Source organism: Grampus griseus, assembly GCF_964374135.1.
Source record: "Grampus griseus genome assembly, chromosome: 3".
Classification (NCBI taxonomy): Eukaryota; Metazoa; Chordata; class Mammalia; order Artiodactyla; family Delphinidae; genus Grampus; species Grampus griseus.
This window is the reverse complement of record NC_139019.1, coordinates 98918965-98944169: the sequence shown is the minus strand read 5'-3', so window position 1 is coordinate 98944169 and position 25205 is coordinate 98918965. Positions and strand designations below refer to the sequence as shown.

General features: G+C 37.8%; 2 pseudogenes across 2 annotated transcripts; both read left to right on the top strand.

The window, feature by feature from the left end:
• Positions 1 to 709: 709 nt before the first annotated feature.
• LOC309819850 (cytoskeleton-associated protein 2-like) lies at positions 710 to 11453 on the top strand (annotated as a pseudogene). Its single transcript has 2 exons — positions 710 to 785; positions 9434 to 11453. The product of its transcript is annotated as a cytoskeleton-associated protein 2-like (transcript).
• A 5361-nt stretch (positions 11454 to 16814) lies between these two features.
• LOC309820387 (bolA-like protein 2) lies at positions 16815 to 17073 on the top strand (annotated as a pseudogene). Its single transcript has one exon. The product of its transcript is annotated as a bolA-like protein 2 (transcript).
• The last annotated feature ends 8132 nt before the right edge of the window (positions 17074 to 25205 follow it).

The window sequence follows — 25205 nt, the reverse complement described above, 5'->3', positions numbered from 1 at the left end:
GACTATCTGGTCCATTTGGATGGAGGAATATGAAATGTGGATTCGATCCTGAGGTGAAGACCACAGACTCTGTGGTTGCCTGTGAATTCCCAGCCTGTGCATGCCAGAAGACATCTTATGTGTACAGAAAATTAAAGAACTAGTCTCTCTCCTGCATTCAGTCCTTTGGAAGGCTTTGGGGAGACCTACTGGGTGTCAGGAGCTCTGATGGGCAAAATTTCCACCAGATCAAGTGGTTGAGAAAGAGTGGACTCTCCTCTTGCTTTCACCCAGAGATCTGGACAACAAAGATCTCCATGTCTCTCCACCACTTTCACAACCAACCCACCTCTAGCCTTTGCTTCTATGTAACTGAAAATTAACCAAATGGACATCAAAACTCTTCCAAGTAACTCATGACTGAAGATGAAATCAAAACAAACTGCAGATTACTTAAAATTAACACAAATAAACCTATTTCATATCAAAACATAAGAACACTTTGCCCTATGTATTTATTAAGAACTTTGTTCTATGTATTTATTAAGAACTTTGGAACTCAGCAACTGGAGCCAATGGGTACCTCTAAAGACAAGCATCCAGAAGAGAGGTCAAAGGTGAAGATTTTCATAGTCCTGAATCTGGAACATTTTAACCCCTCTTGGACTCCAAAGGAATTCTAGAACAAAGTTTGCTCTCTCTAGAGATGCTGACCAAAAGAGCTTTGAACATGGGGATACCAGACAAAGCTGATGGAGATGGTGGAGTGCACTATGGAAGAAGATTAGGTCTCTGCATATCGAATGGTAGTCACCAAACAAGACAAGAAAAATAAATTACATACAATATGTTATATATTATAATACATATGTGAATTTGACATTTTATATTTTTTACTAATATGGTTAGAGCATCAACATGCTAAATAATATTTCAATACAGTCATCTTTGGCATTGTGCTGACTCAGTCATATAAAATTAGACTTTACATATAGTGTTCATTTTGTCAGTATAAAGTATTTTTGTTGAGAGAAAATATAACTTTTTAATTTAGCAATTTATTAGCTAGATCTGTAATTTTTAAATATTTAGATTTTGAAATGTGGGCCTCTGTTTGTGTTTTTGTAGCAGGCCTTGCAAATATGAGTGGCAGGCTTGTTTTTCTTATGTTATTTTTCAATCAAAATGTATTCAGAGAAAAGAAAAATACATGTGCTTTACACATGTATTTAAACTGAAGTAAGAACTTTTTTGATCCAGCACCATTACCAGAACACAACTCAGGATGTAAAGCCAGTAACAGATATAATAATGAAAAGAGTAGAAATCAGTACTTCATCTTTACTTTTATTTAAATATCTATTTTTGGAGTTTGTTCATATTGATGAGCTTTATCCTCTAGTTATGAATGCAGGAGGAATATTTTTAACTTAAACATGTATTTCTTCAAAAGAGAATTTATATGAATGAAACTTAATATTGGCAAATGGGCTTTATTCAATATAGATTTCTAAAATGAGATAGTAATGTTATGTATTACTCATAAAAACAATTTTACATCTACAAATAGTGTTTAAAGAAGCTGTTGTTATAATTGCACAGTAATTTTACTGTAATTGTGATATTGGTAACTTTTTAGGAAGCTGAAGGCACGCTATAAAACTGTGTAATGCCCTCTGTGAAAATGTGTGTGGTAGATCCCCTTGATATATAATTAAATGTGTCCATAAAAATAAAATCATAAAAACCTTCCTCTCCTTTAAAATCAGAACAGGCCCATATGTCAGAAGTACAATGCTTTTCTAAGCCACGTGTGGAAATACCATCTGCCCCACAAATTGTTTAACATTTCTTAAGACATCAGAAATTGCTTATGGTAAGGAGTTCAGTACACCAGCACCCATATGCACAGAGAACATTTCAAAAGGTGTAGTGACCAAGCAAATATTATATATGTTCAACAATTCTACTCCTAGAAACTTCAACTAAACTCATAATTTAGGGATGAGACAAATTCAAATCAATTTGTGTATAATTCAACTATTAATGGATATATTAAAAAAAAGACTGGTTTCTTTTCATCATCACTCACTTGAGAAGAAAGAATGTGGCTCAGAATTAAATGACATGATGAATATCAAATGTTAGTTCAGGAATTTGCCTAATCACAGATTCCTTTGTGGAACACAAATATTACCATAGGATTTTGCCCATAATTGGATGGCAATTTTTTAATAGCTACTTCATTAAAAATACTCTTTTCTTTAAAATGTTTTAGTCAAACTGGAAGCTGCATTGTTCCACTATCTAACTGTAGTATCTCTGTAATAGCATAAAGTCGAGAGAATACAGCACGCCTGGTGCACCTAAACAATAACTTTCTGTTTCTGTATTTATAGAGAGAAAGTCTCTTCAGTAACTCCTTGCTGAAAAACAATTTGAAAGATAAATAATGGTTACCTGTTTTGGGAGAGATGGCTTTCCAGCAATACATTTATATGAAATTCTAGAAAATGAATGTGACCAATTTATAATTATATACATATAGCAATTGGAAAGAACTATGAGTAAAGACACATACAGGGACATATCTCATATTGAAATAGTGAAAAGCAACATGAAGTCCAATGTGAACACATCATACTTCTGGAGAAGCTGATTTAATTTGAATTAACTCTTAATATCTAAAAAGTGTTTGTTCTCTTCCCAACCAGTTTCCTAGAGGCCGCAAAATGATGAGTGCTATGCTCATGTAAATGTGCACACAGTTCATTCTGTCTTCACTAAGTTCATTCTTATATTCCTGTAAATTGCTGGTAGTGTCTTTATTCTTGGTATATTTTAGTTAAGGGAATAACATATAGTTAGAGTTTTATGTGTGCCATTGTTGCAGGTTATAGCACTGTATGTTTAAAAAAAAAAGAAAAAGTGAATATACTTGGATACTTGGATACGTGAACAAATATTTAAACACAGAATGAAAACATCCTTGATTTGAATCTATTTTTTAATGTAACAGAAATAAAATGGACAAATATCACATACAAATGATAGCTCAGGCCACACTCATGATTCTGCCTGAGAAGAGCCTGTGCCTCTGGCACGAAAGATGCAACTACACAGTGAAAGGGCTCGTGGCTGTTAAATTAATACTCTTGCCACAGATAACCTGCAAGACCCAGGAAGAGAGTGAAGCCAGGACAGGACACCACAGTCAATCCTGTGAGCCTTTCTGTGAGAGGAAAATATTGGCAAGAATTTTAGAAATTGTTCAAAATAACTGGGGTTGATAGAAAAAGAAAACCGAGTGAGCTGAGACAATGTAGTATGGTTGAAAGGAAGTATTTGTATGGGGTGTGGAGCATGTATGTGTGTGTTTGGGTCTGTGTCTCTGTTTATGGGCATGGTATGTGAATCCATCAGATGTGTATTTTCTGTGAATTTTCTACCTTACTGTTAAACACACATTGGGAATTTGTGGCCATGATGCTTTTGGTAATACCAAATTAGTCTTAATGTTTAAGCACATATTTTTGAAGTCATTCATTATGACTACATGCTACCTGGAAATGAATTTCTTTCAAAAGTATTTATAAAGAAAACAGTCAACAAAATCACACATGCTTTCTTCAAACATCTGGAACAAATTTTTTCCTTTCAATTTGTTCCATTTCAGTTAAAAAAATAAATAAACTAAAAGTACTGTGCTCAGGATTTTCTTTTTTAGGGTTGGCATTTTCTTAGAATGGACATGAATATTCTTCAATTAAAGTTCATGCAATTAAAGTATGTGCAAAAAAAAAAGACCTGAATCAATGCATTTCCAAAGTGAAACTAAAAGAAGAAAAAGAAATAGAATTTTGTGTGGTTATGCAATTTGGAATGCAGGAACTGGATCAGAGTATCCTAACAGAGAAAGAGGTCAGAAAGGCATTCTGGGAAGAAATGGAGACAGACCATGTGGCTGGGCACTGTGTAGAAACTGAGCTAACATAAGGAAGTGCCTGGGGACAGCAGAGGCAAAAAGGAATACAGGGAAAGTAAAATGTCTCATACAATTTTTAAGTCAATATATAAATTTCTCCCCCATTTCCTCTGTGAAACAAGTAACACTTACACACCACTCCGATGCTTTTAGAGTGAACTCACTGGGGGAAACTTAAACTGGTCCTAAATTTGAAATATGAGTTTGTAGAGGATGAAAGGCAGAAAAAGGACAAGCAAATAGCAAATATCTAGAATACATATGTTCTACAATGTTCTTTCCAGGTTTATTGTGGTATAATTGACTTAAAATATTATGTAAGTTTAAGGTATACAATGAGATGATTTATACATGCATATATATATATATACATAGCAAAATGTTACCACAATAAGGTTAGTTAGCACACCCTTCAACTCACAAGACTTCCATTTTGTGATTTCAATTGTTATGGTGGGAACATTTAAGTTTGACTCTCATAGCAACTTTCAAAGATGTTACCAGAAAACTACTAGAGCTCATCAATAAATTTGGTAAAGTTGCAGGATACAAAATTAATAAAGAAATCTCTTGAATTCCCATACACTAACAACAAAAGATCAGAAAGAGTAATTAAGGAAACAATCCCAGTGACCACTGTATCAAAAAGAATAAAATACCTAGGAATAAACCTAACTAAGGAGACAAAAGACCTGTACTCAAAAAACTATAAGATACTGATGAAAGAAATCAAAGATGACACAAACAGATGGAGAGAAATACCATGTTATTGGATTAGAAGAATCAATATTGTCAAAATGACTATACTACCGAAAGCAATCTACAGATTCAATGTAATCCCTATCAAATTACCAATGATATTTTTCATAGGACTAGAACAAATAACTTAAAAATTTGTATGGAAACACAAAAGAACCTGAATAGCCAAAGCAATCTTGAGAAAGAAAAATGGAGCTGGAGGAGTCAGGCACCCTGGCTTCAGACTATACTATAAAGCTACAATCATCAAAACAGTATGGTACTGGCACAAAAAGAGATATATAAATCAATGGACCAGGATAGAAAGCCCAGAAATAAAACCATGCACTTATGGTCAATTAATCTATGAAAAAAGAGGCAAGAATGTACAATGGAGAAAAGATAGTCTCTTCAATAAGTGGTGCTGGGAAAACTGTACAGCTATATGTAAAAGAATGAAATTAGAACACTCCCTGACACCATACACAAAAATAAACTCAAAATGCATTAAAGACCTAAATGAAACACCAGATACTATAAAACTCCTAGAGGAAAACACAGGCAGAACACTCTTTGACATAAATCACAGCAATACTTTTTTGGATCCCTCTTCTAGAGTAATGGAAACAAAACCAAAAATAAACAAATGGGACCAAATTAAACTTAAAAGCTTTTCCACAACAAAGAAAACTATAAACAAAATAAAAGACAACCCACAGAATGGGAGAAAATATTTGCAAATGATGCTACTGACAAGGGATTAAATTTCAAAATATACAAACAGTTCATACAGCTTAATAAAATTTTTTAAAAAATCAAAAAATTGGCAGAAGACCTAAGTAGACAAAGAAGACATACAGATGGCCAACAGGCACATGAAAAGATGCTTAATGTCACTAATTATTAGAGAAATGCAAACTTCTTTATTCATTTTATCTATAGATGTACACCTTAGGTTGTTTCCATCTCTTGGCTATTGTAAATAATGCTGCTATGAATATGGGAGTAAAGATATCTTTTGAGTTAGAGTTTTTATTTTCTTCATATATATTCTCAGAAGTGGAATTGCTGGATAATATGACAATTATATTTTTAATTTTTTGAGGATCATCCATATTGTTTTGCAGTGGCTATATCAATCTATAATCCCACCAAACCCTTTTCTCCTCATCCATACCAGCACTTGTTATCTCTTTTATTTTTTATGATGCCTGTTCTAACAAGTGTGAGGTGATGTCCTATTGTGCTTTTAATATGCATTTCCTTACTTACTAGTAATGGTGAGCATTTTTCTATGTGCCTGCTGGCCTTTCTTATATCTTCTTTGGAGAAATGTCTATTCAGGTTCTTTGCCCATTTTTTAATTGTTTGGTTTATTTGCTACTGATTTGTATGAGTTCTCTATATATTTGGGGTATTATTCTCTAATCAGATATATGGTTTACATATAATTTTTTCCCATTCCATAGGTTGTTTTTTCACTTTGTTGATGATTTGCTGTGCAGAAGCTTTCTAGTTTGAAAACTTCTAGGGAAGTTTTCAACTATAATCTCTTCAAATATTTTCTCAGTCCCTTTCTTTTTCTCTTCTTCTTCTGGGACCCCTATAATTCGAATGTTAGTGCATTTAATGTTGTCCCAGACGTCTCTAAGACTGTCCTCAGTTCTTTTCATTCTTTTTTCTTTATTCTTCTCTACAGTAGGTATTTCCACTATTTTATCTTCTAGGTCACTTATCCGTTCTTCTGCCTCAGTTATTCTGCTATTGATCCCTTCTAGAGTATTTTAAATTTCATTTATTGTGTTGTTCATCATTGCTTGTTTCATCTTTAGTTCTTCTAGGTCCTTGGTAAATGTTTCTTGCATTTTGTCTATTCTATTTCCAAGATTTTGGATCATCTTTACTATCATTATTCTGAATTCTTTTTCAGGTAGACTGCCTATTTCCTCTTCATTTGTTAGGTCTGCTGGGTTTTTATCTTGCTCCTTCACCTGCTGTGTGTTTTTCTTTATTCTTATTTTGCTTATCTTACTGTGTTTGGGGTCTCCTTTTTGCAGGTTGAAGGTTCGTAGTTCCCGTTTTTTTTTGGTGTCTGTCCCCAGTGGCTAAAGTTGGTTCAGTGGGTTGTGTAGGCTTCCTGGTGGAGGGGACTAGTGCCTGTGTTCTGGTGGATGAGGCTGGATCTTGTCTTTCTGGTGGGCAGGTCCACGTCTGGTGGTGTGTTTTGGGGTGTCTGTGGCCTTATTATGATTTTAGGCAGCCTCTCTGCTAATGGGTGGGGTTGTGGTCCTGTCTTGCTAGTTGTTTGGCATAGGGTGTCCAGCACTGTAGCTTGCTGGTCATTGAGTGAAGTTGGGTGTTGGTGTTGAAATGGAGATCTCTGGGAGATTTTTGCCATTTGATATTACATGGAGCTGGGAGGTCTCTTGTGGACCAGTGTCCTGAAGTTGGCTCTCCCACGTCAGAGGCACAGCACTGACTCCTGGCTGCAGCACCAAGAGCCTTTCATCCACACGGCTCAGAATAAAAGGAGAAAAAGAAGAAAGAAAGAAAGAAAGAAAGAAAGAAAGAAAGAAAGAAAGAAAGAAAGAAAGAAAGAAAGAAAGAAAGAAAGAAAGAAAGAAAGAAAGAAGAAGGAAGGAAGGAAGGAAGGAAGGAAGGAAGGAAGGAAGGAAGGAAGGAAGGAAGGAAAAATAAAATAAAGTAAGGTAAAATAAAATAAAGTTATTAAAATAAAAAATAATTATTAAGAAAAAAATGTTTTTTAAGTTAAAAAATAAAATAAATAAAATGGACAGACAGGACCCTAGGACAAATGGTGAAAGCAAAGCTATATATACAAAATCTCACACATCAAGTTGATTGTGGAGATTTAATCCACTGCTCCTGAGGCTGCTGGGAGAGATTTCCCTTCTCTTCTTTGTTTGCACAGCTCCAGGGCCTCAGCTTTGGATTTGGCCCCGCTTCTGCGTGTAGGTCACCTGAGGGCGCCTGTTCTTTGCTCAGACAGGACGGGGTTAAAGGAGCAGCTGATTCGGGGACTCTGGCTCACTCAGGCCGGGGGCAGGGAGGGGTGCGGATGTGGGGCGAGTCTGCGGCGGCAGAGGCCAGTGGGACGTTGCACCAGCCTGAGGCGCACCGTGCATTCTTCTGGGGAAGTTGTCCCTGGATCACGGGACCCTGGCAGTGGCGGGCTGCACACGCTCCCGGGAGGGGAGGTATGGATAGTGACCTGTGCTCGCACACAGGCTTCTTGGTGGTAGCAGCAGCAGCCTTAGCGTCTCATGCCCGTCTTTGGGGTCTGCGCTGTTAGCCACTGCTCGCGCCCGTCTCTCAAGCTCCTTTAAGCAGCGCTCTTAATCCCCTCTTCTCGCGCACCAGGAAACAAAGAGGGAAGAAAAGGTTTCTTGCCTCTTGGCAGATCCAGACTTTTCCCCGGACTCCCTGCTTGCTAGCCGTGGTGCACTAACCCCCTAAAGGCTGTGTTCATGCTGCCAGTCCTCTCCCTGTGATCCAACCGAAGCCCGAGCCTCAGCTCCCAGCCCCCGCCCGCCCCGGCAGGTGAGCAGACAAGCCTCTCGGGCTGGTGAGTGCCGGTCGGCACCGATCCTCTGTGCGGGAATCTCTCCGCTTTGTCCTCAGCACCTCTGTTGCTGTGTTCTCCTCCGCGGCTTCGAAGCTTCCCCCTCCACCACCCGCAGTCTCCGCCCGCAAAGGGGCTTCCTAGTGTGTGGAAACCTTTCCTCCTTCACAGCTCCCTCCCACTGGTGCAGGTCCTGTCCCTATCCTTTTGTCTCTGTTTATTCTTTTTTCTTTTGCCCTACCCAGGTACGTGGGGAGTTTCTTGCCTTTTGGGAGGTCTGAGGTCTTCTGCCAGCGTTCAGTAGGTGTTCTGTAGGAGTTGTTCCACGTGTAGATGTATTTCTGATGTATTTGTGGGGAGGAAGGTGATCTCCGCGTCTTACTCTTCCGCCATCTTCCCCCTCTCGGCTACTGATTTTTGTATGTTATTTTGTATCCTGAAAATCTACTGAATTCATTGATTAGATCTAACAGGTTTTTGGTTGAGTCTTTAGGATATTTTTATCTATAAAATCATGCCATCTGCAAATAGAGACTATTCTATTTCTTCCTTTCCAATTCTGATACTTCTTTTATTTTTTTCTTGCCTAATTGCTTTAGCTAGGACTTCCAATATTATGTTGAATAAGAGTGGTGAGAGTGGTTTCCCTACCTTAGTGGAAACATTTTCAACCTTTCACCACTGAGTATGCCGTTAACTGTGGGCCTGTTATAGACAGCTTTTATTATGTTAAGATATGTCCTTTCTATGCCTAACTTGTTAAGAGTTTTTATTGCGACGGGATGTTGAATTTTGTCAAATGCTTTCCCTGTATCTATTAAGATGATCATATAATTTTTGTATCACGTTCAATATCAGGTCAGAGGAGATTGGACATAGAGATAGAATGAGAACATTTGTAGTATCTACTCCACATAAAAATATCAGCTGGAGAATGGATAAATAACTTGTGGTATAGTCATATGCTACAATAATATACAGTATTGATATAAATAAATCATGCCTTAACATCAAAGTGGATGAATCTCAGGAACAGAATGGTGAGAGAAAAAAAGCAAGTTAGAAGATACAATATGGGCAGTGTGCAGCTGCGCTAGCTTGAGGGAGTCTGTGGTGGTTGAGGTGGAGACGCATCCCCCTGCCTGGAGCTGCGATAAGCACCCCAGCCGTGCCCCAGGACCTGCAGCTGCCCCCGAGTCAGAGGGCCCAGTCTGCTGTTCAGAGAGCAAAGAAGACAAAAACTCAAGGAGCATCTGTTAAAAAGAAAAACTTTTTGCATACAAACAGGAAAATCAGATATTGTCCAGTGGTAGAGACCAGAGAGTGAAGACATCTGAAGGCCAGATCGAAGAAGAGACAAAAGTTCTGAAACTTAAGGCAAAAGTGGTTGATAAAGAGAATGTCGGTAGACTTACAGGGATCAAGAATAATATAACAATGGAAAAAAACTGTATTCCTTTAAAAGCTTCTAATGAATTAACCAATTCAACTATAGCAATTGATACACCTAATTTTGAGGATAATAATCAAACTCTGCCATTGTTACCAATTAAAAATGACCCCCAAAGTCAACATATGATGTTAAGTCAAGCATTTCACCTTAAAAACAACAGTAAAAAGAAACAAATGACTACAGAAAAACCAAAGCAAGGTGCTAACATGCCCAAATGCCCAAGAAACCTGTGCTTGGATCTTATCATAGCCAAATTGTTCAGTCTAAGATCAATTCCTTTAGAAAACCTCTACAAGTCAAAGATGAGAGTTCTGCAACAATGAAGAAACTTTCAGCTACTGTCTCTAAAGCCACAAAGTCTCAGCCTGTACATGCCAGCAGTGTACCAGTGAAAAGTGATAGAGCCTCACATATGACGACTGCCACTAAATTTGTGAGCACTACATCTCAGAGCAGTCAACTTGTACAACCTTCTATTAGCAGTCACCAAAGTAATAACCAGGATGCCATGAAACAAGGCATCAGTCTGCCAGTGTTACAGTTTGGAAAGGGCCTCGAGAGAAAGAATTATTACAGTTAAATACACTTTCGTCTATTATCAAAACCAGTTCTTCTCAGGACATAAAAAGAAATAAGACACTATCAAGAAGCATGACATCTGAAATGGTAGCCAGACCTGCTTTGTCTTCTAATACTAAACTGACAGAAAAGTCAAAAAGCATTGACCACCACAGACATACCATGGTGAAAGCAGCTATTGATAGTAGATGGACTCAGCCCAGAGAAACTGCAGAGGAGAGAAAGGCTCGTCTGAGTAAGTGGAAAGCTGGCAAAGGAAGAGTGATGAAAAGGCCTCCGAGCTCAGTGGTTACCCAGCCTGAGCCCGAAGCACACAATGAAAAACTAGTTGGGTCCTTCTGGACTACCATGGCAGAAGAAGATGAACAACGACTGTTTACTGGAAAAGTAAACAAGACATTTTCTGAATGCCTACACCTGATTAATGAGGGATGTCCAAAAGAAGAAGTATTGGTTACACTGAATGACCTGATTAAAAATATTCCAGATGCCAAAAAACATGTTAAATATTGGATATGCCTTGTGCATATTGAACCACTTACAAGTCTACTGAAAATATTTTTGCAATCTATGAGAAGGCCATTCTGGCAGGAGCTCAGCCTACTGAAGATATGCGACATGCCATTGTTGACATTCTGACAATGAAGAGTCAAGAAAAAGTTAAATTTGGAGAAAATATTTAGGAGGCTTGTGCAACCAAGGAACAAATCCAAGAAAACACCATTGATGATATAAGTGTTAATCTGGGGTCAGAAAAACCAGAAATAGAAAATAAGCATCTTAGGAATGTGGTATTTCAAGGTTGTGAAAAAGAGCAAGATGACAAAAGATCCAACCAGTGATATTAAAACCCCCAATACAGAAACTAGGGCAGGTTGCTTAATTAAATATAATGTGTCTACTTCTCCATACTTGCAAAGTGTGAAAAAAAGATGCAGTTTAACAAAACCAATTCTGCATTTAAAGAGCTAAAGATTCTCACACCAGTTAGACATTCACAATGTCTTCAAGAGAAGACTTCTAAATTGCCAGATATGTTAAAAGACCATTATCCTTGTGTGTCTTCACTGGAACAGTTAACAGAGTTGGGAAGTGAAACTGACGCTTTTGTGTGCCGCATGTACTCAGAGAAGTGAAGCTCTGATAGGAGTGGGGTTGTATTATTCCGAGGGCGTTTGGTTGGTTGGTTTGTTGTGTCTTTGCATGTCCCTTAGGTCAGGAGTTGCCGAGTACCTAAGTATTCACAGCAGTCAGCACTCTTACTAATGTCCACTCTAAAGCAGGTGTTGCCTTCTGTGAGTCGGAAAGCTAATCCTACCTTGTCAATCTCAATAGACTGACTTTTTCTCTAACACAGGTAAATTTTGTGAAGACAGAGTTAGCTTGTTTTGTCAGCCAATTCTAGTAGCCCAGACTGCTGTGGGCTCCTGTGTCCCTGGGACTCTGCCCCTGGTTCTTCACTGTCAGTCTCCAGCAAAGCCAGTGAGTCTGCATCTGTGGTCTCTTGGCCTCTTTTTTATTGTAGCCGAGGTCCCCGAGAGGGATAGTTAACTAAATACTCCATTTCTAAGAGAAGATACTTTGTTGGAAGAAAGAAAAGGTGCCAAACCTAGGGGGCATTCAGAACTTTAAATCTGAGTTCCTTTCTTTAGGTCCTTTTCTAACTTGACTATCTAAAATGTTAAAAATTTTAACTTCCATTGCTTCGCTTGATATAGTTTATAGACTAATAGAAGGGAGTTAGAGAAGGAATATATAATATTTCATAAATGTCATCCTAGTTTAGGTAGTATTTCTAAAATAACTAATACTTAAACTTGATCTCTTCCTTGTAATATAAAAACTTCATCATGTTTCCTAAAACATGATAGTCATACACAGTAAGTAGGTCTCTGCTCCCCACAATAAATACCACCAGTAAAATTGTTTTGTTAAGTCTCTGAACTAATACTTAAATGGCATACATCCTTTACCAACTCTACAGTTTCAAGTAAGGATTTAGTCATTGTAAAAGATTAGATAGTTTTAAAACTGAATAATATGAATGTGGTTGAAAATCACATACTTATTTATGTTCACTAATTCCATTTGTATAATAGTGCCAATCTTTGTTCTATTTATTGTCTTATGTTCTAGAGAGTAGGGGTTTTATTCCTTTTAAACTGTGTACCTAATACGTATACAATAAATGAAAAGATCTATATAACAATAAAAAAAAGAAGATACAACATGATTCCATTTTTGTGAACTTCAAAACCGTGCAAAACCAAAGAATATTCTGTTTAGATGTACAACCCTATGTGGTAAATGTTTCAAAAAGTATTAGTTAATACACTTAGTGATTTTTTTTCACTGTGAGTAGAGGAGAAGGATGGGATCTGGAATGAACCCTCAGAAACCTCAACGTTTTGGATTATTTTCTGTGTTTTTTTTTTCCTTAAGGTAGATAGTGAATAAAAGGGTGTTTGTATTTTTATTCTTTATACTGAATCATATGTTATAAATACTATTTTGTATTTCAACTTTCATATTAGCAATTTTGAAAAAAGAAAAAATTAAGGATAATCATGACTAGAAAATAATTAATATGTAGATTTTAAAAAAATCATTGGAGAAGGGAGGAAGGTCAAAGGAAGAACTCAATCCAAATTCAAGAAAAGGAAAGCTAAAGGATGAATAGATAAATAAGATCTCAGCAAGTAGAAAAGGAAAACATACAAAGTTCCCTTTGGAGAAGGGAACAGCTGCCAGGGAATGGCAAGGAAACTGGTGGCTTTACTGTGAAACTGAGAAAGCCAAAGATGTGAGACAAGCCTGAAAATAGAGATAGTAACCCGAAAGGACTTCAGTGCTCAGTGGATAAGTTTGTGAGGTTTGTTTTTGTTTTCTTTTGTTTTATGTATAAGAAACATTGGAAGTCTGTTAAGATTTTTAAAATAGTATATCCTCAATATATTATGTTTGAAAGCCAATTGGTTGTCCTGTGGAAGAAGAATTGGAAAGAGAAGTTCAGAAACAGGAAGAACTGTGAGGGACTCAAAAGCATTGTGACTTGACTTACTTTTCACATTTAATGCAAGCACTGTTTTCTAGCATTTATGCTTAGACCTTCTGCAGAAAATGCACTTCTGCAATGTGACTTGCTCAATACCCTGGGCTCTATGGCTCGAGGCATTTCCTCTGCATTTGAAATTCTTGCAGTCTAAATGTTTACTGTAGTAAACATTGTTGGTTTCTTTCCTCAGAAAATACAGAGGAAAAAGCTAAGATGGAGAAACAAACAAACAAAAAAATCAGGTAAGAAAGAAGAAGAGTGAGTGATAGATAGCCCAGTATGGAGGGCAAGAACAGGAGGGGACTGGGAACTACAAAACATAGCTCAGAGAGGCTGGCTGGCCTTAAGTAAAGCACTTAACCTCTGCTCCCTTCAGTTTCTTCACCTGTAAAAAGAGAAGTTCAGCTAGATGACCCAAAATCCCTCCAGAAAAATAAATGGATGATTTATTCTGTAATAGCATGATTCTATTACATCATATGATTCTACTGAAAAGGTCCAAATTCATTCTTGAAGAGCTTTCCTTGTGTTTAAGATATTAAAGCAAGTATTAAAATAATGCTAAAAATATATTATATGATTATATGTCTGAATTTCAACTTTAGCTTCATAGTTTTATATTTTTCAGGGGTTTAATTTGGATCTAGGAACAAAATGAAACATTAATAACTGCCACAGCCTCCTGGCAAGTTATTATTTTGTGATAGAGAGCAAGAGGAGGAATGCAATGATCTGCTCAGCACTGCTCATCATCACATGTTGTTTTCGAGACCAGAATTCAATGATATTTTTTTCCCTTTGCTGCATTAAAATGATGGCATTTTTCTTAAAACATACCGGGCTTTTAATTCTGTAAAGATTGGCCTATTTAAGGTGCCAACTATTTCAAAAAGAACAGTCATTTTAAAAAGCAGCAGAGCAACTGGAAGATTTTATGAATAAAAAAATACAAATGAATCAAAATGAATACCATTAATAAAATGGTAATGGAAAGAATTAGTATTATAGTCATCACAATTATAAAGGCTTGTGGAGTAAGAAAGCTATACTTGGGAAGTATCTATTAAATTAATTTATTTTTATCTTTTCTTTTCAACTCAAAAGCAGAAAAATATTTGTCAATTGGCCTAGTGTGTTTTTGTTTTTATATTTTGTGTGTCCTTACTGTAGTAAAGTCTTCTTTTGTACTGTGTATTGTTAATAAAATTAAAACTTAAAATTGCTTTTAATTGAAATTGTAATTGCTTATAATTGCAAAAAAACCTTAAAATTACAAAATAAAATTTAATTGCTAATAAAGTAAAAATGGCAAGTGTGATTTAAAATAGCTAATATTTGAGGTAGCTTATCTGTGTCAGACATTTAGGTACATTATTCTCTCCTTGAACAAACTCTAGCTAGGCTCCTCTGACCCCTTTCTCAACTAGACCTCAACCTTGATCTATAAAGACTTGAATACCAGCATAGTTTCTAACAGCTGAAGGCCACATCCTTAGGATGATCCTGGTTCCACTAATAGTTCATGCCTGCCAAAACTCAAAGCTGCCAACAGAATTTAGTTTGTTCCAGCCAATACCTGAAGATAGGGCCCCTGTCTCCCAGTCTCCATGGGAGGATAGGAGCCTAACTTCTATAAACTCTAGTTAGCAAAACCGTATAGGTTTCACATAGACCAACCCCCGCTTCCTGCTTCTTGTAATTTTACACTTCCCTGGCTCTACTGAACCCTGCCCACCTCCTTCCTTATTCCCTCATTCTCCCTTTAGAATGCTGGGTCACCTCTGTACAAATCAAAGTTGAGTTCAATTCACACTAGTCTCTTTTCCGTATTTCCCTATTGCTGATTAAAATCTGTCCTTACCACTTTAGTATCTAACATTTTTTATTTTTGACCCTAATAAATTCTTAGGGCCAAAAATAAACAAATTAGAAGAAATTAGGCCAGAAAAGTAACTTACCTGGCAAGACAACGTAATTAGTAAGCGATAACACCGTAATTTCAATCCAGCCCTGTTTGATAATCACTGTTAATTACCTTGCTTCTCATTTGGACAAATATAGTCAACTTTTCTTAAAAATTGAGAATAAATCTTATATTGAAGGTTAATCAACTATATAATACTTAAAGTATGAGATATAGGCTTTTGAAAGTCCATTGCCATTAGAATTCACAATTGAGGAAGCTACCTTCTGTTAAAAATTGCATTAAAATAATTAATTCATAAAGGAAACTATAAAAGCCTAAAAATAGATCTATGTAAGATAAAAAAGACAATATGTTAAATAAAAAGAATATTGACATGTTTTATTTCTGGATTTATTAATGGAATTGATAATTATAGGAAATGTTTCTTTATAAAAGTTCAGCTAGATGTTTACAAATTCCTTCAGCAGAAGCTACAAACAGAAAGAATATAGGCTTGAGAATCAGAGAGACTGAAGTTCTAATCATAGTCCTGCATTTACCGATTATGTAACTTGAGCAAATTACTTAATTCTCTGAGCCTCAGTTTCTTCAGCTACATAATAAAGACAACATTGTGGTAGACAGAATTCTAAGATGGTCTCCAAGATTTCTGGTTCATTCTGTACATGCCCTATATGGTTTTGTGGTTGAATGTGCATGAGACCTATAAACACGATGCATTCCCATAGTTAGGTTCCATTATATGGTAAAATGATCATATTTTGGGCTTCCCTGGTGGCGCAGTGGTTGAGAGTCCACCTGCCGATGCAGGGGACACGGGTTTGTGCCCCGGTGCAGGAAGATCCCACATGCCGCAGAGCGGCTGGGCCCGTGAGCCATGGCCGCTGAGCCTGCGTGTCCGGAGCCTGTGCTCTGCAACGGGAAAGGCCACAACAGTGAGAGGCCCGCACACCAAAAAAAAAAAAAAAAAAAAACAGACCATATTTTACAGATGTAATAAAGTGCCCTAATCAGCTGATTTTTATTTAAGCAAAGGGGATATTATCCTAAGTAAGCAGGCAAGCTCTTAAAAGAGGGTATAGATGTCAGAGAGATGTACTTCTGTTGGCTTTGAAAAAGTAAATTGCTATGTTGTGCAAGGATAATAAGTAGGTGACCTCTTGGAGTTGACTGCAACTTCCAGCTGTCAGCCAGGAAGAAAATGAGAACCTCACCCGTACAACCACAAGGAAATGAATTCTGCCAATATCTGACTCATCTTGTAAGAGGAACTCTAGCTTCTAAAGAGATCACATCAGCGGCTGACAACTTGATTTTAGCCCCGTGATACTATAAACACAAGACCCATCTAACTCATACCCATTGCCCTTTGCATTGCTGAATCACTCCTCTGGTATAAACGCAATTCCAGGTTATAAAGCATGAATTTTTTTAAAATGTCTCAGCTAGTAAGGGTGGAAGCAGTGTGGCAGAGGTCCGAGCTGGGCTGCACTCCCCCCACCCCAGGCTACCACGATGGAACTCAGCGTTGAGTACCTCCCGGAGAAGCTGCAGTGGGACCTGGAGGTGGAGCACATGGAAGTGGAGGACACAACTCCCACGTTGCATGTCCAGCTTCCGAGTCCTCGTGGTGTCAGCCAAGTTCGAGAGGAAGCCACTGCTTCAGAGATACTGGCTTGTGAACACTTGCCTAGCAGAAGAGCTCCTGCACATCCATGCCTTTGAGCAGAAAACCCTGACCCCAGAGCAGTGGGCCCATGAGCAGCAGAAATAAGGGACCCAGACCAGCACACCTATTAAATTATGAATCAGGCCCCCCAAAATATAAATAAAGTAAAATAAAATAAAATGCTTCAGCTATTTCTCTTATAACAGAGGCAAGAAGGAAATAATAAGGTACCACTTGACTCACTATCACTTCCTTTATTATTTTCAAGACTATTTGGAGAAAAATAAACCTTCACAATTGCTCTAAATTCCTCATTTTCTCTTTTTTCTCTACTCCAAATTTTCAAATCCAGTTCCTAAATATGGGATAAAGGCTCCTATACAGTAATCTTTTTTCTAAAACTGTAGTCACTGGGTGGGTCATCTTTGTTGTAAGGCAGCTATTTCAGTTCGAGTCTCTCAGTTACAAGTTAAAGGATATTTGACTAAGGTGGTTTAAGCAAGAATCATATTTCTTTATTCCGTATAAAAAAAAGAAGTCCACAATAAACTTTGGTTTAGTGGTTGAACAACTGGAACCTAGATTCTTTCCAGTTTCTATTTTACCATTATCAGGTGTTAGTGATGGGTTTTCTGAGCAAAGCATAGCTGGTGTAGTACCAACTATCATATTCTTAACAGCACACCAAGCAGGAAGGAAGTAGATGATGCCATATAGGGCCTTTACCTTATACCATCCTTTCTTTTATTCATAAGATAAACCTTAACAAAAAGCACTCCAGTGAGACTCCTTTTTAGCTACCATGGGCTTCCATGACTGTTAGCAAAGGATCGTGGAATTGCTATGGTTGGCACAGACCAATACAGCTCATTCCCTGGTGATGGACACATCACCATCCAAACACACTAAGAAGTCTCTTAACACAAAAAGCCAGAGAAATGGCTAACAGATAGCCTAGCAATGATGACTACCTTACTAGGGATCTTTTCTCAATATTGTGCAAGATGCTGCTGCTTTTGGTGACCATTTGTCTTACACTAGGGCTTGGGGCAAATTCCATAAATCCTACAGTATGGATTAAGAAATGACTTAACTGGGAAAAGGGGAAATGTACAAAGCTATAGAGCTTATAAGAGAAGGTAATCATCCTCCATCTTCCAATTATTCCACAAAGAACAGTGCTGGGGCCTGGGAGATTTGCTGGAACAAAGTGTGTGTTTCTATTTCAGTGAAGGGACCCCAATCTTCCAATACTTTTCATTCTTGCTTATCAGTTAAAGGATACACAAACTGCACGGACACCAAGATTTTAGTGCTTGGTTTTTATAGGAGCTTTATGGGAATGATAGCTGACTAACACCTGAAAACAATGGGTTCTATAAGAAGTTGCAATCTTCTTGCAAAGAAATGAAGGTTACTATTACCATGGAAACTTTTGGATACAGCCCTTCCACTAGAAAGCGTTGAGTGGACTTGTTCCAGCTGGCTTATTTCCCCAGCAATCCAGAAAAACATAATCATTTTCAGAGAAGTCTTCCCCATGGTCTCATCAAGTAAAAATGTTCCATCTTGCGAATTAGCCTGTCCACATGCTGAATAGGAAAAGAGTGATATTATTTGTCATTCCTTCATTCTAATCTATTCCCTGTTTGACTTTGGCATCCAAATTGAAGTTTATCATTCTCCTTGGAGGCATGTCAAATTGCTCTATTTTAAAATTTTGTTCTGGCATTGCATAATAAGCTCTGTGAAGATAGAAAAGTTGAATTTTTTTTTTATCACCATTGACGTCTCTAAGAACAGGGGAAGTGAGAACCACCCAATGCAATCCTAATTTCTACTTGGGTCCATTCAGATATAACCTACCATTTTCCCACTAAGGTTAAATCAATAAAAAGAGATTTATCGTGTCTTCTTATCCCTTATTCACAGATTTCCAAGTATATGGGAGCCTTACAAAGACAGTTTTAGCTCCTCCCTCAATGGGCCCTCCCTTCAATTTATCAACTGGCAGAAATCATTAATTTGATCCACCTCAAAGTTTCACTTGTTGGTGACTACTGATACAGGGGGTGATTTTCTCAAGTCACAATTAGTGCTGGTAGTTTCAAACATTGGCGACAGTGCTGTGTCTGGATCACCCCTAAGCTCCTCAAGCATTGTAAGTACTGTGAGTATGGATGGTGATCCCAGTTCCTGAGATGCCAATGGCCACATTGTAGCTATACATGCAAGGTTCAGGTACTGATTTCTACACAAAAGCCAGTGACTCCACTTGCTACTGAACTTCCCCACACAAATTCTACAAATTCACTGATGCCTTAAACTCTAAGTCTCTTTAGTTCTTGCTCTTCTTTTTTCCTACAATTCTACTGCCTTATGATTTTGTCATGTTGGGCAGGAAGCTAATGTGAGAGAAATTACTTTACTATAATTGTAATACTTTCTCTATATCACTGACCTGTCTGCTTCAGTTAGCTGGCCTTATAATTAATTCTTTATTAGAAGTCTCCTCATTCTCCCACATAAATTGATAAATACCTGCCCTAAACCATTAGTTTTCCAGACATGCCTGAATGCTGGGATGAATACAGCATAGGCTCAAGCTAGTGACCTCCCCCCACTTCCTCCAACTTCCAACATTGGAATCTTAAATATTTATGCCTTTCCAATATTTGCTATTTTTCATCTGTTTCCCTACGTAGGTTGTCAGTAAATTTCCTTAAAAGTAAATAAGCCCAAGTGACTATTTCTAACAACATCAATCAAAGAATAAATTTACTACTCTCCCATATGTATTTCTGCATTGCTCAAAGGTTTTTGAAGAGTACACTGTATTTCTATACTTTTAAAAAATATAAAAAATAAACAAAAGCTCAAAGATAGAATAGTTAGAAATAGGGAGGAAATGTATCTTCAGAAGATAGGCAGATTGATGACAGATGCTGAGTGAAAAGAAAGGAGGCTGAACTTTGGAACTGAATATGGCAATCCCTATGGATCTGAGCAGAAGTCTGCAGTGATTGACGGAAGTGAGCCTGCACCTTCCCCCACATCTCCTTCCCCCCACCCATAACCTCTTCACACTCTTTTCAGATCAAAATCCCTATATTCTGCATCTAGAAAGGATTAATTATTTCGTTCTTTTCTGTTTAAACAAAAGGCCTGCATCTGTGTGAACCCTGAAACCATATTTACAATGAAGAGAATGTAGTGCTCCAACCTCCTATGAGATTGTCCTTTAATATCTCCTTCTGGAACAATATGTTCAGGGAGCAGCAAGATTAACATATAAAAAAACACAGAATGGCAAGATGACCTGAGTTTTCTGCCCTTCCGTGAAATCCTATTTGCCTTAGGCAACTTTTAAAACATTAAGAAAGTAAATGAGGAAAGAGTAAACGTAAATTGGAGGAAAAATCACAACATGCTAGAGCTAAAAGCAATCTTAGCAGTTGAAGTAGATGGCATTAATGTCCTCAGTTCTTTACCCTGCCCTTATCCACATCCCTCACATATGACCTGGCAGTACCTTCTCCCAGGAAAGAGACAGAAGATACTTCCCTACCCCTTGCTTTTGGGTTTGCCACATGATCTGCTTGGGTTAATGGAATGTTAATAGAAAATAGTTTGTGCTATTGTGCCTGCTCTCCTTCACATCTGTCAGAGCAGGAGAGTAAGCCTGGGCTAGCTGAGGAGAAGGATTAGAGACCTACAGGGCTGAGCCAGCCAGGGATGTACCCAGCCAAGAACAGGAGACCCTCAGGTGACCTACAGATCTGTGAACCAGGTAAATGCCTATTGCTGTGGGATACTGAGACTATGTGGTTGATTGTGCCATATATTAGTTGATACCATACCCAACAACTTCAACTCCTTCAATTTATAGAGGAGAAAACCAGACCCCAAAAGTGGAAGCAGATGGATAGTAGTGGAAACAGGGCTGGAAATTAGGCCTGAAACAACCTTGAAGATCTGAATATTTACTCAAGGTTCAGATATGAACTTGCCACATGGACACTGGAAAGCCAATTAGTTTCTCTGAATCTCAGTGCCTTGTTTGAAAATGAAGGCAACATGTATCCTAAATAAAAACTGGAAATTGTCTGGTCTAAATAAGGTATTTGATGTGAAGACACTTTGTGAAAAAGAGAGAAAGAAGCTCAAGTGGTTAGTGCTTAATGAATGCCAAGTGCATGATGTAACCTTTGCTTATATGATGTCATTTTATCTCACTTTATCTTTTAAATACCTACCTATTGGGACTTCCCTGGTGGTGCAGTGGTTAAGAATCTGCCTGCCAATGCAGGGGACACAGGTTTGATCCCTGGTCCAGGAAGATCCCACATGCCATGGAGCAACTAAGCCTGTGTGCCTAGACTACTGAGCCTGCGCTCTAGAGCTGGCGAGCCACAACTACTGAACCTGCATGTCACAACTACTGAAGCCTGCGCACCTAGAGCCCATGCTCCGCAATGAGAAGCCACCGTAATGAGAAGCCCACGCACCACAACGAAGAGTAGCCCCTGCTCGCCGCAACTAGCGAAAGCCCGTGCACAGCAATGAAGACCCAACACAGCCAAAAATAAATTAATTAATTAATTAAAAAAAATAAAAACCCTACCTATTAATAAGGTAGGTGTGCACTTACTTGTTGAAAAACAGGTGATTACTGTGTGCTTATAGAGCCAGGTCTTATATATATTTCATGAATAAACAAATTCAGGCTGAGGGAACTTAAGTAACTTACCAAAATAACCTCAAAGAACTTGGCATGTTTTTATTAGTCAGTAGGGACTCTGCTGATTGTAGCTCAGGAAAACTGTTAACTACTGAAAAATAACTTTCTGCTACTGGTCACCCAGAAACATGTTACAAAGTTATTCAAATTAGAGTATCTGCTTTTAGAGCTTTGATATGAAAATTTTATTAGAAACACCTTTGTTTTTACTAACCAAATGTCATGATATATTTGACATGCCACCACCTGCCATTAACAGTCACCCTGGTCTCTAATTACAACAACATTCCATCTGCTCTGGAAGATGACTACCAAGGCCTTGTCACTGGCCACTGGTCCCTGGTGGTCTAGTGGCTAGGATTCAGTGCTCTCACTGTTGCGGCCTGACTTCAATCTCTGGCCAGGAACCGAAATCCTGCTTCAAGCGGCTGCAGGCCAAGACGACCTGAGACCATACCCATTTGCATTTTGTAAACTCTATGAAGTACGTGCTTATCCCCTGCTTGTATTTCAAACAACACGTAACAGTCACTGTGCCAGATTTAAATCATAATTTACATTCACCAATACAAAAGTGCTCCTGAAAAACAAATCATATTTTTCAGCATAACTGAGGTATAATTGAGAGATGAAACTGTAAGATATTTCAAGTGTATAATGGGATGATTTGAAAAAAAATATTTCCTTTAAATGGAACCCATTTATGGGTAGGAAAGTATTTATTATGTTTAATCTCCACCCAAATCAACTTCCATTTTATTTGAGGTTAAGGAACATAAAAAGTAAAGCATGGGTTTTTATATCTTCTAAGTGGGTTTCTACTTAAAGATAATAAAAGATAGCATCTACACCAAAACACCTTGTTCAGTCAGTATTTATGTCAATATGTATATGGTGGCACAATATTTTGAAATATCAGCAGAAGTTTCCATCTTTTAAGCTTTTTCTTTCTTTTTCTTTTGTAAGACTGTGGCCTTTTCACCATTCGTGCACACATTGTGAGACATTCATTGCTCAATGAAAATAATTTTACAGCAAAATAAGCCACTTGGAATTCTAAAGGCAAAAACCTGAGTCTGAATGGATTTGAAAACAGAGAGTTAGAGATAGATTTCCTACCATGACACCATGACAGCCAAAGATTCTCCTGAGTTGATGGTGGCAGGCAGGGGACAGGAAGGGCAGTAAAGAGCCCAAATGGAGAGGAAATAGGGAATAAGTAGAACTTACAGTTCCCTAAGAAAAGTGAGTCCTGGTCTCTGGCCACAGTAAGCTGAATAAATGAAATCCAGATTGTCTGCGGATGGTTATAGATGCACCTAGAGATCATTAAATCTATTTCTAGTTACCATTAAAGGCAGGTGGGAAGGCAGCAAAGTATTCTAAGGAGCCTCTATTCCCGAGGCCAGCATGATATTGAGATCTACTTAGGTGAAACCTGAAGAAAGAAGCACACTAAGGCTTGGCTGTTAGCCTGCACTGCTCCAGAAATAGTTCTTAGCCACAGAGACCACAGCAAATAAAAAAGGAGAGGACACGGGGTAGAAAGTGAAAGGTTTTCAGTTCTAAGGTTCTTGGAAACTGGTCTGCAATCCACAGAGACCCACCTTGGTGTTGGGGTGGGTGGAGGGATAATTTAATGAGAAAGGAAGAAGCAGGCATTAATCATCAAATATTAAAAGAGATATTTGCATTTTAAAGTGATACGTAGGGCAGCAAGCACAGAACTGAAATAGGTGAAAGCACTATAGGCTGGTCTGTGTTATGCCTCCTTTGAGGGTGACTTGGAGACTCAAAAGTGCCTGACAATCGGGAATGTGATGGTTATTTATGCTAATTCTTGGCAAGAGCTCAGAGTTCACTGCCCCAGAGAAGCTGCTGAATAAATACAGTTCCTTGCCTCTCATAAAGCACAGCTGTGTGAGATAACCTGCAGAACCTGATAAAAGTTTAGGGAACTAAAAGGGAACAACTTTCTATTTTTCAATCTGCCCTTTGATAATACTGTTTTTATATTTAAAAAAGAATCTACTGACTAAGCACATTTTAAATGATGCCAATAAGCAGAGAGCAGACAGCAGAAGCAAGAAGAACTACAATCCCGCAGGATGTGGAATGAAAACCACATTCACAGAAAGACAGACATAATGAAAAGGCAGAGGATTATGTACCAGATGAAGGAACAAGATAAAACCCCAGTAAAACAACTAAATTAAGTGGAGATAGGCAACCTTCCAGAAAAAGAATTCAGAATAATGATAGTGAAGATGATCCAGGACCTTGGAAAAAGAATGGAGGTAAAGATCAAGAAGATGCAAGAAATGATTAATAAAGACCTAGAAGAATTAAAGAACAAACAAACAGACATGAACAATACAAAAAATGAGATGAAAAATACACTTGAAGGAATCAAAAGTAGAAAAAAATGAGGCAGAAGAACGGATGAGTGACCTGGAAGACAGAATGGTGGAATTCACTGCCGTGCAACACAATAAAGATAAAAGAATGAAAAGAAATGAAGAAAGCCTAAGAGACCTCTGGGACAACATTAAATACACCAACATTTGCATTATAGGGGTCCCAGAAGGAGAAGAGAGAAAGGGCCAAGAAAATATTTGAAGAGATTATAGTCAAAAACTTCCCTAACATGGGAAAGGAAATAGCCACCCAAGGCCAGGAAGCAAAGAGAGTCCAAGGCAGGATAAACCCAAGGAGAAATGTGCTGAGACACAGAGTAATCAAACTGACAAAAATTAAAGATAAAGAAAAATTATGAAAAGCAGCAAGGGAAAACTGACAAATAACATACAAGGGAACTCCCATAAGGTTAACAGCTGATTTCTCAGCAGAAACTCCACATCCAGAAATGAATGCCATGTTATATTTAAAGTGATGAAAGGGAAGAAACTACAACCAAGATTACTCTACCCAGAAAGGATCTCATTCTGATTTGACAGAGAAATCAAAAGCTTTACAGACAAACAAAAGCTAGGAGAACTCAGCACCACCAAACCAGCTCTAAAATGAGTGCTAAAGGAACTTCTCTAAGTGGGAAACACAAAAAAAGGACCTACAGGAACAACCCCAAAACAATTAAGAAAATGGTAATAGGAATATACATATCAATAATTACCTTAAATGTGAATGGATTAAATGTTCCAACCAAAATACACAGGCTTGCAGAATGAATACAAAAACAAGACCCATATATATGCTGTCTACAAGAGACCCACTTCAGACCAAGGGACACATACAGACTGAAAGTGAGGGGATAGAAAAAGATATTCCATGCAAATGGAAATCTAAAGAAAGAGCTGGAGTAGCAATTCTCATATCAGATAAAATAGACTTTAATATAAAGAACATTACAAGAGATGAGGAAGGATGCTACATAATGATCCAGGGATCAATCCAAGAAGATATAACAATTATAAATGTTTATGAACCCAACATAGGCACACCCAAATACATAAGGCAAATGCTAACAACCATGAAA